General features: G+C 43.6%; 1 protein-coding gene across 4 annotated transcripts in view; it reads right to left on the reverse strand.

Moving 5' to 3' along the window:
• Positions 1–12,120, reverse strand: part of UBE2J2 (ubiquitin conjugating enzyme E2 J2) — a 35,514-nt gene that overhangs the window by 15,524 nt on the left and 7,870 nt on the right. Inside the window, exon 2 of one of the 4 annotated variants that reach the window (XM_068107307.2) lies at positions 9,647–10,072. The exons of the other annotated variants lie outside the window; for them this stretch is intronic. The gene's annotated coding sequence lies outside the window, so the exon portion shown is untranslated. The remainder of the gene's footprint in view (positions 1–9,646; positions 10,073–12,120) is intronic. 4 annotated transcript variants of the gene reach the window in all.

Genomic DNA, 12,120 nt, shown 5'->3' on the forward strand with positions numbered 1-12,120 from the left:
CGCGGTCCCCATGTACTGTCTTTCCCTCGCGATCCCCCTGTACTGTCTTTCCCTCGCGGTCCCCCTGTACTGTCTTTCCCTCGATGTCTTTTTGTTGAATGTGTTTTAATGAATGTTTCCCCATGTACTGTCTTTCCCTCGTGGTCCCCCTGTACTGTGTTCCTGGATGTCTTTTTGTTGAATGTGTTTTAATGAATGTTTCCCCCTGTGCTGTCTTTCCCTCACGGTCCCCCTGTACTGTCTTTCCCTCGCGGTCCCCCTGTACTGTGTTCCTGGATGTCTTTTTGTTGAATGTGTTTTAATGAATGTTTCCCCCTGTACTGTCTTTCCCTCGCGGTCCCCCTGTGCTGTGTTCCTGGATGTCTTTTTGTTGAATGTGTTTTAATGAATGTTTCCCCCTGTACTGTCTTTCCCTCGTGGTCCCCCTGTACTGTCTTTCCCTCGTGGTTGTCAGCTCTTTCACGAGCCTCGATTCAGTATTTAAAAAAAGAAAAAAAAAAAAAAAATTCCACTGCATTTCACAGCGGGATGGTCCATGACTACTCAAAATGTTCACAACTTCATAGGATTCCACAAAGTAGGCAAAACTGCACAACTCAAGTGTAGAGCTATGAAGGGTCAAGAGGGGTGGGCAGGACAACGCCTGCCAATCAGCCTGGCGGGAGTGGGCTGGCGGCGACACAGTTGGCAGAGGACCAATCACACCTATATATGGGTGTGGTTAATGGTGGAATATCAAATACAGTCCTACAACAGAAAAACATTTTCAAGTCTGACTACTGTTCAGTCTCTACATCCTTCGTGTTCCTCTGTTGGTGTTCAACCAGCAGTTTTAACGAGAAGATATTTCATAATGTGCAATCAAAATAAAATGATGCAGCATATAAATACTTTTTCTTTTAAAAGTACAAGTACTGAAACAGGTAATAAAAAAGGATGTAGGGATGGCATGGCAAAAAAAAAAAAAAGTAAACAAGGTAGGGATGGTCAAAAGAGATCATGTAAAAGAGGCCCCACCCCTCAAAAGCCTCAACTTGCCCCCATTAAGCCTCCCCTCCCCCCCCCCCCCAATCCTGCACCATCCCCATGCCTCCTCCCCCACGATCTCAAATTGGTCTCCATTCTAATCTGACATCTCTCGATCCAGGCCGCTGATGATAAACCGGACATCTGTTTAACAGAATCCTTCCTCCCACGAGATATCCCCGACTCATTCGTGTGTCTCTGTCTCTTCCCCGATTTGATAGGCCTGAACTACACCCGAGCAGTGGAATTGCACTTTACATCAACAACTCTATTTCTCACTCTACGTGTACTGATCTTACACCTCCCAACCCCCAGGAGCTGCAACTGGGGGTTGGGATCTGGCTGCGACTTCCCCTCCGCTCTCACCTCTTGTTCATCTGTGTGTTGTCCCGTCCTCCCAACAGTGACTACTCCATCTACATCTCTCTCGGCAAACATGGACAATCTTTTAACCACTCATCCAAAATTTCTCTTCCTCATATGTGGTGATTTCAGATTGTCACCATGAAACCTGGCTGGTGCCGGTACCTCTCTCACCAGCCATGGCACTTCAGCAAAGGACATCTGACTGTGGGACTATGTGAACTTTCCAACCCGGATTCCTCCCATTGGCAAGTCCTTCATTCTGGACTTGGTGATGCCAAACTTCTCCACAAATGTCCCCTGCTATTCCTCTGCTTCAATTGGCTCATCTGATCATATGCTTTTGAAAGTCAACTTCTCTCTGGCTATTCTCAGACAGCTGACTCAATGCCGGCTTCTTCTTCTTTCATATGATCTTGTAGACAATTACAATTGAATATCTATTAATGAGAGCCATCTTGTCACAGCATCAGTGGGCCTGTGTAGTTCTGCAAAGGACCCACTGAATCTCCTCTGCACACAGTCCTGTACTACATGTAGGACTGTCTGATCTTGATGACTACAAGTACACACATGCCTCAGTCTGCTTCCACTTTACATATTATGGGTGGTCCTTGCATGCAGAGTTCGCAGTTGGTCAAGACCACTCCATTGGCAACTCTGTAGGTCCAAATTCGAGGGCTCCTTTGTGGGATCTTGAATTAGGTGGACATTTCAGACTGATGCCTTTTCCCATTGCTGCCACCACAGCTTTAGTATTGGCCACTGCAGGTCCCCTAATCGAGAAAGGCTTCTGTAACTTCAATCAAAGTCTTGGAGGATTCAGTAGCTCTTCATGAATTGGCAGAGCAGCAACAAAAAATTTGTTGTTTTTAGTTTTCAAGCACGTGATTTTCCTTTACATTGGAATTGAACTCACCTGCGGTGAGTTGCAGGTGCCTGCAATATAAAAATCACTCATTCAACCAGTTTGAATGGAGAAAAGGAGTCATTCTGCCGTTTTGTGTCACTGTTTGTACCGCAATGAGCATGGAAAAGAAAATAAAAAACCACAAAATTGTCTGAGGAGGTCAGACACAAGATTGTAGCCAAGCATGAACAATCTCAAGGCTACAACTCCATCTCCAGAGACCTCGATGTTCCTGTGTCCACAGTACGCAATGTTATCAGGAAGTTTAAGGCTCATGGCACTGTAGCCAACCTCCCTGGACGTGGCCACAAGAAAAAACTTTATCGAAGATTTCAGTGAAGGATTGTTTGAATGGTGGATAAAGCACCTCCATAAACTGCCAAATAGATGCAAGCTAACATTCAGACACAAGGTACAACAACTCGCACCATCCGTCGCCAACTCAATGAAACGGGGTTCTGTGGTAGGAGATCCATGAGGACCCCACTGCTGAGAGAGCGAGACATAAGCCCAACTGGAGTTTGCCAAAAACACGCCTGAACAAGCCAAAATCCTTCTGGGAGAATGTCCTGTGGACAGATGAGACCAAACTAGAGCATTTTGGTGAAGCACATCATCTCTATGTTTACAGAAAACAAAATGAAGCCTTGAAAGAAAAGAACACCTTCCCTCCAGTCAAACATGGAGGTTCAGTGATGTTTTGGGGTTGCTGTACTGCCTCTGGCACTGGGTGTCTTGAATGTGTGCACGGCATCATGAAATCAGGAGATCACCAAGGCATTTTGGGACGTCTCCAAACCTCATTGTATGTTGTTAAAGCCAGGACCTGATCCACAGAGCATCTCCCTGGTCTGAATCCTGCATGTTCTGTTGGGATGGAAGGCTCAACAAACAATGGGATACGGCCTAGTAGAAGATGCTCAAACAACTTGTATGATGTGCAAAATAACAACTCAGGTAAATGGAAGGGTCATCTAGCAACTTCTCGAGCTTTGGTATGGCGATAAACTTAGCTTCTCTCCACATCAAAGGCATGCTGCCAGACTGATGGATAGCGGTAAAGAAGGAAGCACACCAAGTTTTATCTTTAGGCCCTAGGTTCTTTGGAAATTCTGGGTATAAATCATCTTGGCCAGCTGCTTTCCCAGACTTATTTGATTGCCTCAACCACTTCATGAAGGGTGTATGGAGATGCCAAGCTAAAGGTAGTAGGTAGTGTGGCCATGGGAGTAGAGAGTTCCTAACACACTTTGGTCCTATGTTGCTTAGACGTGATGCCTTTGGAATTCTGGAGGAGCTTTGATGCTACAGCATTCGCAGTGACTTGCAGAGGGCAATGTTGGAGTGGGCTAGCAGCACCAAGGTAGCGGAGAAGGTTCCATGATTTCCTGCTGTAATAGATGAAATCTGTACTCTCTGCAGTTTCAATCCAACTTTGATGGCATGTGGTGTCAAGAGATGACAGAAGTTGCGTAGCTGTGTCCGAGTTTCCAGTCTCATACTTCTTCAAAAGGGCTTCAGTTTCTGGAAGCCAGCAAGGGGTGAAGGTTTTTCTGTAGTTGAGGAATGTTGTTCATGGCAGCAGATTTGAAGACTTGACTAAGGACTTTATAATTCTCAAGTCTAGGATCAATGGAAGTGATCTTCTAATGTACTTAAGTGGCAAGACCTGGCCAATTGGCTTTACAAAAGTTCCAGATGGGAAGGTTTTAATGAGTCGAGTGGTACTTCAATCCCAACATGGATGATGGCAGGGCTGTGTTGGCTGTGAGAGAAGTGGGGTAGTAGCTTACGTGACTCCAATAAAACCACAGATTTGATAAGGAGGAGGTGGTGGTTCAGCAATGTCTTTCTTGGAGTGAGACGCTCTGAAGCAACTTGCCATTCTCTTCCTGGAAGGCTAATCCGACAGCAGGCCATCTCGGTGTATTCCAAAAAGTCCACAACAAGTGTGCATCTACTCTCAGAAGAGCCACAAAACATCTGTCCACCTAAAAGAATCCACCCAGTGCAACCCATCCTTCCCTGTCGTTCGCAAATACTCTTGGACTTGTGTCTTTTTACATGAGAAGGTGGAGAAGGTTCTTTCAACCCTCAACTCTCAACTCTGACTGATACTGAATCACACGACATCAGCTCAGGTGTCCTAAGAACCTGATCTCCTGAATTTGCACATCCTCACTTTACCCTTTTCACCCTGTCATTTGCAGTAGGTCATCTTCCATCTGCTTGGAAACGTCACTGCATTATATAACTAGAATGACTCCCTTAAAAGTCGCAGCGTTGACCAATATGCCTCCACCCACATTATTTCATCACCAGTAAAAAGCTCATCAAAAATAATGGGTTGGAACAGTTTATTCGACAGTGCAGCCTCGTGAGCGTGCCAAAGTCTGAAGCCTCGGCCTAGTGTCGTGTGCTTCCATCTTCTTTATTTATTAGACAACGTACTGACGAAAATGAACATTCATTTTACTCTGTGCGCGTTGCACATCACGTGCAGTGAATTTCACCTCCCTGCACCATGTATTTATTTTTAAACGCTGCTGTATACCGCCCTTGAGGCTTGGTTTGCAATCCACCGTCTACAATACCAATAGAAGAGACATAATTACTCTTTTATGGAAAATATTTTTCAAGTTTGTTTTATCCTCAAATATCGACAGTAGTGAACACACATTCGTGTTCAAAGATTGATCTTTAAAACTCGACTTAAATCGTCCTTATGAAGGGGGACAAACATCAGTACAACAACACAAACTGACATTGTGTTTATATGGTAGATTTTACTGTACATACTTGTACCAAGTTTGATTGAAATCTCTTCAGCTGTTCTCAGGTATCACATTTTTACCTGACATGACCTTTGACCATTGATACAATAATCAAATCAGTTCATCTTTGCATCATTATACATATTTGTACCAAGTTTGATGAAGATCCCTTCACCATTCTTAAGTTATCGCGGTAACAAAAACCTATCACGGCCAGACGCACAGACGGACGGACAACACAAAAACATAATGCCTCTGACAACTTCTTCGGATGACACTAAAAAGGTGCAAAACCCAATCCCCTCAACTGCAGACCTATCATCTGACTTTCATCAGGAAGGTCATGAAATCCTTCACAGTTGATATGAAATCATTCCTTTTCTCCAAAATCCTATCTCAGATCACCAACTTGGATTCAGACCAGGTCACTCCACCTTGGAGTGACCTGGTCTGAATACCAAGAATTTGGATTCAGACCAGGTCACTCCACCTTGGCCAAGCTGCTTCGACTCTTCCAACAATGGATGGAGGCCTTCAATGTCGGACATGAGACCAGGGCCGTCACTCTGGACACATCTCGTGCTTTTCATACAATCTGGCATCTCACCTTACTCTCAAAACTCTCTGCCGATCCAAAACCAACTGTACACATGGCTTACCGACTTCCTCTCCTCTCATAGACGAGGTGTGACTCTCAATGGAATCTTGTCTCTGACAAGGCTGGAGAGCTCAAAGGCAGTGTTCTGGGCCCAGTCTTATTCCTGATCTTAATCAGTGATCTTTCTGACTCTCTGGAAAATCTTCTTTACCAATTTGCTGAGGACTCCACCCGATGCCATGATATCCCTAATCCTTAAAACAGGCAGGCCACAGCCTCTTCCTTCTCTTTAGACCTTAAAAAATGTGGTTTAGCTATACGGATGGACATACATACATGTACATATAGAGGATGGATAACCCAAAACTTAATGCCAACGGCCACCTTCAGTGATAGTCTAGTGGGTAGAAGGAGGGGTCTGTGAACCCCCCTGAAATCAACTTCTAATCAATGTCTCTATATCAGAAAAAATGCGTAGAAAACGATTAGCTATGTTAAAAAATTCAAAAAGTGTCCCAAGTATCATTTTAATGCAAATTTATGCAAATTAGTGTCACAATTACAGAAAAATACAATTTTCACTATATCTCAACCAATACTGCAGATAACTGCACAAATAAGATATCTAGACCCATTTTGAGGGTCAAGGATAATTACAAAAAGCACTCAAAGATAAAGCAAATGTATACATGGTAACATGTTAACCTGCAAATTCTTAAGTGCCTGTAATACCAAGAATTTGATTTGTCACTATATCTAGGTCAACGTTACACATGAAGAGGGACTTTTGATGGCAATTTTACCATATTGGTGCTATATTTGTGACCAAATGACTTTTACCGCATCCATCATTCATCATCCTCGCTTTCAATGAAATCATCAAAGTCAAACTCGTCCTCTTCTTCTTCCTCATCTTCGCTGTCCTACCTCTTTATGATCTCCACAGTCCAGTAGATCAACAAGAGAAGCTGGTAGGACAGGACCACAGGACCACACTGGTTCCATCACAAATCCCATCCCATCCCATGCCCCCTCTCCCCCCATCACAAATCCGTTTGCCATCGCAGATAAGGACAGGCTCTACTCCCTTGCTTCAAGTGCCCCTGTTCAAGGATTTTGAGATGGATGTGCTCCAAGCAGAAAGTGTGGGCAAGGCCGCTAAAGCTGACTTCATCAGACGTCTACAAGGCAGACAGGCAGGAAACTTCTTCGACCCTATCAAGAGGAAGAAACAAGACCATGGAGGCTTCCAGCAAGAAGGTTACCCTCACATCACAGCACAGGGAAAGGTAATTAGGCATTCCAATACTCAAGGGATCGTTTCCTTTTTAAATGGCATCTTGTACTTGTAATTTAATATGAATTTTAATGGTATACTCTAACACTGACATGTTACCTTTACTATTCCAGGTCATCCAGTATCAAGAGGAAAGCAATCTTGCATTCCTGCTTCTCGTCAAGTCTCAGAATCAAGATGAGCCATTAGATTTGAAAGAACTCATGAAGTACTGCCTGATGCCTGTGCCCCCTAGCCTTAGGACTCCAGATGGTTTTTTCCTCCAAGACAAACAAAGCCGCCATTCTGCACTACCTTCTGGAAGCCACCACCCCAGAAGTTCTACCATACCCTGAGGATGCCCTATTCATTCAAGGCGGCATGGCACTGCTCCATGTTCTTTACAACCTTCCCCCGACGTGGGGTGAGATATGTACACAAGTGCTCGATCAGATGGTGGCCAAGAAACACTTCTTGTTCTCAACAGACAGTTACCAATCGGAATCCATCAAAGCCCAGGAGAGGTTGAGGCACGGCAGCTCAGAAAAGATTATAGCTGGACCAGCAACCAGGAAGCCATACAATTTCAAGACATTCCTTGCAAATGATGACAACAAAAAGCAGCTCTGCCAGCTTCTGCTGCGAGTATGGAGTAGTCAACAAGCCGTTTCGAGGCTGGAGAGAACTGATATGGCAGTGCTGATCGTGGAGGGGAGAGCCCATCAACTCATCTCATTAAATGGCAAGGTGAGTTAAAAGCTTAAATACTATTTGAAGAAACCTAAAAATAAAAGCATTAACCGATGTACAGTCACGTGAAAAAGTAAGTACACCCCATATAAAGTTTTGACTTTTTCAACATATTTCAACATGCAGCTATTTGATCTTCATTTCAACAATATTGATAGATAAAGGTGATATAATATAACAAATATCATGAAACATTTGCATTTTGTAGTCCATTGTATAATTTAAATAAACATAAATGCAAATTTCGCATGTGGAAAAAGTAAGTACACCCTTGGCTCTAATAGGTGGTATTGCCCCCTTTGGCAGAAACAACCTCAAGTAGGCATTTCTTATAACGGTCTACCAGTCTCTGACATCGACTGGGAGAAATTTTTGCCCACTCCTCCGTGCAGAATTCTTTCAGCTGTGCGATGTTTGAGGGGGTTTCTTGCATGCACAAACCACCATTTAGATGGTGACATTTTTATTTGTTTAGATCTTGCATGCACAGCTCGTTTCAAATCCCCCCACAACATCTCGATGGGATTTAGATCCGGGTTTTGATTTGGCCATTCCAGAACCCTCCATTTCTTTCTTTTCAGCCATTCCTTGGTGGATTTACTGGTATGTTTAGGGTCATTGTCATGTTGCAGGGTCCACCTTCGGTTGAGCTTCAACTTTCCGACAGATGGCCTCACATTATCCTCAAGCACCCTCTGGTACAATGAAGAATTCATAGTGGATTCTATGATGGTGAGCTGCCCAGGCCCTGATGCAGCAAAGCGAAACCATAATATTTCCACCACCATGCTTTACAGTTGGTATCAGATTATTGTGGTCAAATGCTGTCTTTGGTTTTTGCCAAACATGTCTTCTGGTACTGTGGCCAAATAGCTCTACCTTTGACTCATCTGTCCAGAGCACATTGTTCCAGAAGTGCTGGTCTTTGCCTAGGTGTTCATTGGCAAACTTTAATCTTGCCCTGATGTTCTTTCTGGACAGCAAAGGTTTCCTCCTGGCACACCTCACATTTAGATCAAATTTGTGCAGCCTCTTTCTAATGGTATACTCGTGCACTTTGACATCAACAGTGGCAAGAGCTACCTGTATGTCCCGTGATGACATTCTGGGGTTCTTAGAGACTTCTTTCAGCATCTTGCGGTCTGCTCTCGGGCTGAACTTGCTGGGGCGGCCTGGCCTGAACAAGTTGGCAGTTGTTTGGAATCTTCTCCACTTGCAGATGATCTTCCGGACAGTCGAATGATTGATTTAAAATTGTTTGGAGATCTTTTTAAATCCCTTCCCAGACTCGTAGGCATCTATAACCTTCTTTCTGAAGGCCTCAGAGAGCTCTTTTGATCTAGGCATGGTGATGCCGCACACTTCAACAACAAAGAGCAAACCAAACTAAATGTCTGAGGTTTAAATAAGACAGGTTCCTCCAAGATCCTCTCTAACGATGTTCTAATCATTTGCACCTGAGCTGGTGCACCTGATTCTAATTTTAGGTATTTGAAGTAGTGATAAATGTAGGGGTGTACTTACTTTTTCCACATGCGAAATTTGCATTTATGTTTATTTAAATTATACAATGGACTACAAAATGTAAATGTTTCATGATATTTGTTATATTATATCACCTTTATCTATCAATATTGTTGAAATGAAGATCAAATAGCTGTATGCTGAAATATGTTGAAAAAGTCAAAACTTTACATGGGGTGTACTTACATTTTCACATGATTGTATGGACTTCATTTATTACCTTAGCTAAAACAATCGAGTTAACCCATCTCCTTATTGATAATTGTCTGTAATCTCACATCCTTATGTGTGAGGTATTCTGCTTTCTTTCATATCAAACTGCTTTTCACAAAATTCAATGCCTTTTTATGTTTCAGGTTGAAGTGCGTGAGCTCCCCACTATCTACAGCAATCAGGAAGAGACAGATACAAGGGTGGTACTGTACCTTCATCACGCCGCCGCCCTCGGCTAGAAGAATGCTGTGGTCAGAACCCCTGACACGGATATCTTGGTGATTCTACTCTACCACGCCCACACCATCAAGCTCACTATATACCTGGATACAGGATCAGGAAAGCATCGACAGCTACTCAACCTCTCTGAGCTTGCAGAATCCCACAGAGAAGATTACTGTGCCACTCTTCTTGGGGTTTACGTGTTCACTGGAGAGGACTGCACCAGTTCCTTCAAAGGCAAGGGGAACGTGGGTCCCCTGGAAAAGCTGAAGAAGAACCCCAGGTTTCAGAAAGCCTTCAGGCAACTCGGTGTTGACTGGAACATCAAGCCTCAGGTGCTGCAGCAGTTGGAGCAGTTCACTTGCCTGATGTATGGACAGAGTCGCGAGTCTTCTGTGGACGTCATCCGCACAAAGCTGCTGCGGAAGATGGTGGGGGAGGACAAGAAACTTACATCAAAATCTAAGGTGGACCTGGCTCGCCTTCCTCCCTGCCATTCTGCACTGAAGCCACACGTCCAATGTGTAAACCACCATGTTGCACTGTATAAGCGAGCTCATGAACCCTTCATAGAAAAGCCAAAACCCTACAGTGAAGGACAGGAATGGACGCCGACTGATGAAGGACCGTTGGAACGGTGTGGTCCTGTGGTCCTGTCCTACCAGCTTCTCTGGTTGATCTACTGGACTGTGGAGATCATGAAGAGGTGGACAGCGAAGATGAGCAAGAAGAAGACGAGTTTGACTGATGATTTCATTGAAAGCGAGGATGATGAATGATGGATGTGGTAAAAGTCATTTGGTCACAAATATAGTACCAATATGGTAAAATTGCCATCAAAAGTCCCTCTTGATGTGTAACGTTGACCTAGATATAGTGACAAATCAAGATAAAGTGACAAATCAAATTCTTGGTATTACAGGCACTTAAGAATTTGCAGGTTAACATGTTACCATGTATACATTTACTTTATCTTTGAGTGCTTTTTGTAATTATCCTTGACCCTCAAAATGGGTCTAGATATCTTATTTGTGTAGTTATCTGCAGTATTGGTTGACATATCGTGAAAATCGTATTTTTCTGTAATGGCGACACTCATTTGCATAAATTTGCATTAAAATGATACTTGGGACACTTTTTGAATTTTTTAACATAGCTAATCGTTTTCTACGCATTTTTTCTGATACGGAGACCGATTTGAAGTTGATTTCAGGGGGGTTCACAGACCCCTCCTTCTACCCACTAGAGACGAGACTATGACGAAGGAATAAAAAACACAAATTGCTAAAACACAAAAATAATGGCATTTAAATCCAAAAAGAGTTCATATAACAAGAAAGCAAAACATTCGCACAACCTCACATCAACCCACAACAGAATCACACATGGTCCCACAAAAAACACATTGCACCACATCCAATCACACAACCACACAACACAACCAACCATCTCATCACAACACATTCACACAACCACACATCTCGTCACAACACATTCACACAACACAACACAACCAAACATCGTCCCACAATGCATCGCCCCCCAACACAACCAAACATCGTCCGACAAAAAACACATTGCACCACATCCAATCACACAACACAACCACACAACACAACCAACCATCGCATCACAACACATTCACACAACCACACAATCACACAACCACACATCTCGTCACAACACAATCACACAACCACACATCTCGTCACAACACAATCATACAACGGGTCACAACACAATCACACAACCACACATCGGATCACAACACAATCACACAACCACATATCGGATCACAACACAATCACACAACCACACATCGGATCACAACACAATCACACAACCAAACATCAGGTCACAACACAATCACACAACCACACATCGGGTCACAACACAATCACACAACCACACATCTCGTCACAACACAATCACACAACCACACATCTCGTCACAACACAATCATACAACCACACATCTCGTCACAACACAATCACACAACCACACATCTCGTCACAACACAATCACACAACCACACATCTCGTCACAACACAATCACACAATCACACATCTCGTCACAACACAATCACACAACACAACCACACATCTTGTCACAACACAATCACACATCTCATCAACACAATCACACAACCACATATCTCGTCAACACAATCACACAACCACACATCTCATCACAACACAATCACACAACCACACACCTCGTCACAACACAATCACACAACCACACATCGGGTCACAACACAATCACACAACCACACATCTCGTCACAACACAATCACACAACCACACACCTCGTCACAACACAATCACACAACCACACATCTCATCACAACACAATCACACAACCACACATCTCATCACAACACAATCACACAACCACACATCTCATCACAACACAATCACACAACCACACACCTCATCACAACACAATCGCACAACCACACAT

The sequence above is a fragment of the Myxine glutinosa genome, chromosome 2 (genome assembly GCF_964187855.1).
Source record: "Myxine glutinosa chromosome 2, kmMyxGlut1.1, whole genome shotgun sequence".
In the NCBI taxonomy this organism is placed as follows: domain Eukaryota; kingdom Metazoa; phylum Chordata; class Myxini; order Myxiniformes; family Myxinidae; genus Myxine; species Myxine glutinosa.